General features: G+C 48.5%; 1 protein-coding gene across 1 annotated transcript in view; it reads right to left on the bottom strand.

Moving 5' to 3' along the window:
- Window positions 1-5,748, bottom strand: part of RAPSN (receptor associated protein of the synapse) — a 9,156-nt gene extending 3,408 nt beyond the window's left edge. Inside the window, exon 1 of the mRNA XM_026454093.1 lies at window positions 5,204-5,748. The gene's annotated coding sequence lies outside the window, so the exon portion shown is untranslated. The remainder of the gene's footprint in view (window positions 1-5,203) is intronic.
- Window positions 5,749-6,730: the final 982 nt, after the last annotated feature.

The following is a 6,730-nucleotide window of genomic DNA, read 5'->3' as shown; positions in this document are numbered from 1 at the left end:
AAAAGTAATTAGGGTAAAATGAAGTCACAGGGTACCTCATCCAGTAAGACTGGTATCCCCCCCGCCCCTTTTGAGACAGAGTCTCACTCTGTCACCCAGGTTGGAGTGCAGTGGTGCAGTCACAGCTCACTGCAACCTCTACCTCCTAGGCTCAAGTGATCCTCCCACCTCAGTCTCCTGGGTAGCTGAGATCACAGGTGTGTATCACTGCACCCGACTAGTTTTTTGTAGAGATGGGTTTCACCATGTTGCCCAGGCTGGTCTTGAACTCCTGGAGGTGGAGGTTGCACTGAGCCATGATTGCGCCACTGCACTCCAGCCCAAGCAACAGAGCAAGACCTTGTCTCAAAAAATAAACAACAAATTTTTATTTTTAAAAATTATTTTATTTTTGAGATGGAGTTTTGCTCTTGTTGCCTAGGCTGGAGTGCAGAGGGACAATCTCAGCTCACTGAGACCTCTACCTCCCGGGTTCAAGCGATTCTCCTGCCTCAGCCTCTCAAGTAGCTGGGATGACAGGTGTGTGTCACCATGCCTGGCTAATTCTTTGTATTTAGTAGAGACAGGGTTTCACCATGTTAGTCAGGCTGGTCTCGAACTCCTGACCTCAGTTGATCCACCTGCCCCAGGACCTCCCAAAGTGTTGGGGTTATAGGCGTGAGCCACCATGCCTGGCCACAATAACATTTTTTGTTTTTGTTTTTGTTTTTGTTTTTTTAGACAGAGTTTCCCTCTGTTGCCCAGGCTGGAGTGCAGTGGTGCCATCTTGGCTCACGCCTGGCTAATTTTTGTATTTTTAGTAGAGATGGGGTTTTACCATGTTGGCCAGGCTGGTCTGGAACTCCTGACCTAGTGATCTGCCCACCTCTGCCTCCCAAAGTGTTGAGATTACAGGCGTGAGCCCCTGCACCTGGCCCACAATAAATGTTTAAAAAGGACACAGTCACATAGAAGAGCATGTGAAGACACAGGGAGAAGATGGCTATCTACAAGCCCAGGAGCAAGGCCTGAGAATGAAACCAACTCTGCCAATTCCTTGTTCTTGAACTTCTAGCCTCTGGAACTGTGAGAAAATACATTTCTGTTATTTAAGCCACCCGGTGTCTATGGACCTGTCTATTGTGGACCCTTCACAGGAATGGAATCATACAACATGTGGTCACCTGTGACTGGCTTCTTTAACCTGGCATGATGTTTTCAAGATTCATCTACGTTTTTATCCGTATCGGAACTTCATTACTTATTGTGGTTGGTTAATACTCGTTGTCTGGATATACATTTTGTTGATTCATCAGTTAATGGGCATTTCGGTCGTTTCATTTTTGGTTATTATGAATAATGATGCTATAAAAATTCATGTACAGCCAGGCGCGGTGGCTCACGCCTGTAATCCCAGCACTTTGGGAGGCCGAGTCAGGCGGATCACAAGGTCAGGAGATTGAGACCATCCTGGCTAACACAGTGAAACCCTGTCTCTACTAAATATACAAAAAATTAGCTGGGTGTGGTGGCAGGCGCCTGTGGTCCTAGCTACTTGGGAGGCTGAGGCAGGAGAATGGCGTGGGCACGGGAGGCGGAGCTTGCAGTGAGCCAAGATCGTGCCACTGCACTCCAGCCTGGGCGACAGAGTGAGACTCTGTCTCAAAAAAAAAAAAATAATTCATGTACAAGTTGGGCTGGGCACAGTGGCTGACGCCTGTAATCCCAGCACACTAGGAGGCTGAAGCAGGCAGATTGCTTGAGCCCAGGAGTTGGAGACCAGCCTGGGAAAGAGTGAGACCCCATATCTACAAAAAATACAAAAAAAAATTAGCTGGGTGTGGTGGTGCACAGCTGTGGTCCCAGCTACTCAGGAGGCTGAGGCAAGAGAATCGATTGAGTCTGGGAGGTCAGACTGCAGTGAGCCGCAATCACACCATTATACTCCAGCCTGGGTGACAGAGCGAGACCCTGTCTCAAAAAAATAAAAACAAGGCCAGGTGTGGTGGCTCAAGCCAGTAATCCCAGCACTTTGGGAGGCCGAGACGAGTGGATCACGAAGTCAGGAGATTGAGACCATCTTGGCTAACACAGTGAAACCCTGTCTCTACTAAAAAATACAAAAAACTAGCCAGGCGAGGTGGTGGGCGCCTGTAGTCCCAGCTGCTTGGGAGGCTGAGGCAGGAGAATGACGTAAACCTAGGGGGCGGAGCTTGCAGTGAGCCGAGATCAGGCCACTGCACTCCAGACTGGGCAACAGAGCGAGACTCTGTCTCAAAAAATAATAATAATAATAAATAAATACATAAATAAAACCAAAAAATTCACATACAAGGTTTTATGGGGACATGTTTTCATTTCTCTTAGGTATATGCTTGGAGCAGAAGTGCTGAGTAATATGGCAACTGTTACATTCTGGTAACTGTTAGGTTCAACTTTTTGAGACCTGCCTACCTGTCTGCCCCAGGGCCTTTGCACCTCCTAATTCCTTCTCTGCTTGCCACACCCACACTCTGCTTTGTAAGTCATAATTAGGATGAATCAGCCTATTATCCTCTCATTGAATTACACTGCATTCTGATACAGGACTTATCTCTGTGATTTTATTTTATTTTGAGTCAGGGTCTCACTTTGTCACCCAGGCTGGAGTGCAGTGGCGCAATCTAGACTCACTGAGGCCTCAACCTCCTGGGCTCAAGCCCCCTAGACCGCAACCCCCGCAAGTAGCTGGGAATACAGGAGCATGACACCACGCCCAGCACATTTTTGTATTTTTAGTAGAGACGGGGTTTTGCCATGTTGGCCAGGCTGGTCTTGAACTCCTGTGCTCAAGTGATCCGCTGGCCTCAACATCCCAAAGTGCTAGGATTACAGGCGTGAGCCACTGCACCCGGCCTCTCTATAATGTTATATTAGTGAGGTTGTTTGCTGAATGTCTTTACTCCTCACTCAAATGAGGTCATATGGCTGGGCCCTAATGCAGGGCAGGACTTTGTCTCCTTCACCACTGACTATATTCCCAGAGCAAGGCCTGGCACACTGTGGCCCCTCAATAAATATGTCAAATATCGGTGAATGGGGAAGAAGGGGAGGAAAGGGCTTCGCCAGGAAATTCAGAGCAACTACACAGCCTGATTCCTGAGAGCCCAACGGGTCAGAGGGGGCGCTCTGGGGGTCAGAAGGCAAATACCCGGCTGAGGGCTCCATGCCCCAGGCTCAGCAGAGGCAGAGGGGCTGTGGGAGCAGGCCCTGGGACAGGTGGCTGGGCAAGGCCACCTGGACTCCCCACAGGAGTGCTCCGAAGCCTGGGAAAGGGAGAGCTGGCTGGGGTCTTCTCTCATCTCAGGGAGGCCTGGGTTGATGCTGAGCTGCAGACAGGAGGAAGCTGGGCCCACAGGGAAGGTGTGAAGAGCAGATTCTCCCCACTTCAGGGCCCAGACACTGTTCACATTGAGTCTCTGGCAGGAAGGAATGGAGGAAGGGCAGCCTGCATCTACACCGCAACAGAGTCGGGGGGACCACAGCCTTCCTCTTTCCTGGGGAACTCAAATGACCTCAAAACTTGAAAACTTGATAGGATCAACCTGTCCTTTCCCTGAGGCAGCTCTTTGCTCATCTGACTTCAGTGATGGGAATATGCCCATAATTGCTTGTTCTAGGTAGCAGAGTACCTAATGTTTCCTTGAAACATTTCTTCTTTTTTTTTTTTTTGAGATGGAGTTTTTCACTCTTGTCACCCAGGCTGGAGTGCTGTGGTGGTGAGACGTGAAGCCAGCTGGACTTCCTGGATGGAGTGGTGACTTGGAGAACTTTTCTGTAGCTAACTAGAAGTTTGTAAAATGTACCAATCAGTGCTCTGTAAAAACTCACCAATTACCACTCTGTAGCTAGCTAGAGATTCGCAATATGGACCAATCAGCACCCTGTAAAATGGACCAATCAGTGCTCTGTAAAATGGGCCAATCAGCACTCTGTAAAATGAACCAATCAGCAGGACATGGGCAGAGACAAGAGAATAAAAGCTGCCGCCCCCCCCCCCCCCCCCCCCCCCAAGCCAGCAGGAGCACCCCGCTTGGGTCCTCTTTCACCCTGTGGGAGCTTTGTTCTTTTGCTCTCCACAATAAATCTTGCTGTTGCTCACTGTTTGGGTCTGCACCACCTTTAAGAGCTGTAACCCTCACTGCAAAGGTCCGCGGCTTCATTTCATTATTGAAATCAGCGAGACCACGAACCCACGGGAAGGAACCAACTCCGGACACGGTGGGATCTCAGCTCACTGCAACCTCCGCCTCCTGGGTTCAAGCAATTCTCCTGCCTCAGCCTCCCAAGTAGCTGGAATTACAGGCGAGCATCACCACACCTGGCTAAGTTTTGTAGTTTCAGAAAGATGGGGTTTCACCATGTTGGCCAGGCTGGTCTCAAACTCCTGGCGTTAAGTGATCTGCCCGCCTCAGCCTCCCGTGAGCCACCATGCCAAGCCTCAAAATTTTCATTTCTGAGCACGTTTTCCAGAAATCAGCTGCTGTGGTTAGGTTAAAGGCATGGTCCTCTATGGCAAGGGCTGTGGTTTACTTTATACTACTAGTAACTAACTGCACAGCCCCTGGCAAGGTAAGAGGAGACCAACAGAAGAATCCTAACTAACATTTTCTGAGTTAAACATTTCTTCCAGTTTACAAATGAGGCAACTGAGGCATGGAGAGATAAGGTGACCTGCCCAAGACTACACTGCCATCTGCTGGTCCCAGACAGCTGGGACCAAAAGCAGTGTGGTTGTAGGAGTCTCGTCTTTTTTTTTTTTTTTTTTTTTTTCCGAGATGGAATCTAGCTCTGCTGCTGAGGCTGGAGTGCAGTGGTGCAATCCTGGCTCACTGCAATCTCCAGCTCTTGGGTTCAAGTGATTCTCATGCCTCAGCCTCCCAAGTAGCTGGAATTATAGGCGTGTGCCACCACACGCAACTAATTTTTTTTTTTTTTTTTTTTTGTATTTTTAGTAGAGACAGGGTTTCATCATGTTGTCCAGGCTGGTCTCGAACTCCTGACCTCAGGTGATCTTCCTGCCTCGGCTTCCCAAAGTGCTGGGATTACAGGTGTGAGCCAACACAACCTGGCCAGGAGTCCCATTCTTACCCATTATACTGTACTAGAAAGGAGGCGAGGACAAGGGAAATGGAGAAAGTGGAGAACAGAGCAATAGTTTTGCAGAATTCATTGTGATCTTTACCTGAAGCACAGCAAAGTCACTGGGAACTTATCCAAAGCTGTAGCCTGGGTGGGCAGAAGAAATGTATTACGGAGAGGGTAAAGAGTTAAGACTTGCTTACCAATGTCCAGTAGACAAAAAGCCCTGGAAAGTGTTAGGGAACAGCCACAAAATGAAATGGTCTTTTCAGAGCCACTTAACCTCACAAGGTGGTGAGACAGTCGGGGGATTCAGGGCTTTCACCAGGGTGCCTGGTGTGCCAGGTACCAGCTGCACACCTCACATTTTAGATCCCTGTTTTATAATTAAAAGTAGAAAATTAAGTTTGGGCCTGAAGCAAGAGTCACAGTCTGGCATGTGAGGACTGAATATTTCTGAGTTCATTGGCAACATTTGTTAGCTAGGAGATTTTACATAAAAATCTACATTTCCTTGCTTCTCTTCAAGAGTGGAAGCTTGGCCCAGCGCAGGGGCTCACGCCTGTAATCCTAGCACTTTGGGAGGCTGAGGCGGGCAGATCACCTGAGCTCAAGAGTTTGAGACCAGCCTGGTCAATATGATGAACCTTCGTCTCCATGGAAAATACAAAAAATTAACCAGGCATGGTGGCATGCACTTGTAGTCCCAGTTACTTGGGAGGCAGAGGCACTAGAATTGCTTGAACCTGGGAGGCGGAGGTTGCAGTGAGCTGAGATCGTGCCATTGCACTCCAGCCTGGGTGACAAGAGCAAAACTCTGCGGCTAAAAAAAAAAAAAAGAAAAGAAAAAAGAGTAGAAACTCACGCATGCTCAGACCTTGACTGCCTACCAACCAGTCAAGTGGTCGAGGTGTGGCCCCAAGAGACCATGAATGTCTTACTGATTCATTCACTGGGACCATGCACCCCTGACTCCCTGTTCTCACCTTGACACTGAAGCCAAATGCCACTTGTCTTATGCTGGCCTCCTTTCACACAAGTACCTCACAGTTGCAGTCCCTGCACTAGATGCATGGCAAATGTAACTGGAGGGGACAGTCCCAGGGTCCCTCTACAACGACTATGGGGATTCTTGGGAAGTCTCCCCCTCTTACCAAGTTAGTTTCCCCAATTAAAAAGATATCGGCCAGGCGTGGTGGCTCACGCCTGTAATTCCAGCACTTTAAGAGGCCGAGGCAGGCGGATCACAAGGTCAAGAGATTGAGACAATCCTGCCCAACATGGTGAAACCTCGTCTCTACTAAAAATACAAAAATTAGCTGTGTGTGGTGGTGCGCGCCTGTAGTCCCAGCTACTGGGGAGGCTGATGCAGAAGAATCGCTTGAACCTGGGAGGCAGAGGTTGCAGTGAGTCGAGATTGCGCCACTATACTCCAGCCTGGCGATAGAGTGAGACTTCGTTCCAAAAAAAGAAAAAAAGATATCACCTCTCTGGCAACTTTTCTGTGAAAATCAAATGAGATAATATAATAACTTGCTTTGAAAAGAAGCCATTGAACTAACATCCCTCTGTTGGCTTATTATTTACGATAGTGAAAAACTAGAAAGAATTTGTGTCTGATATAAGGGTA

This window comes from Piliocolobus tephrosceles, chromosome 13 (assembly GCF_002776525.5).
Source record: "Piliocolobus tephrosceles isolate RC106 chromosome 13, ASM277652v3, whole genome shotgun sequence".
Classification (NCBI taxonomy): domain Eukaryota; kingdom Metazoa; phylum Chordata; class Mammalia; order Primates; family Cercopithecidae; genus Piliocolobus; species Piliocolobus tephrosceles.
The sequence above is the reverse complement of the archived record's forward strand: the minus strand, read 5'-3'. Positions and strand labels throughout refer to the sequence as shown.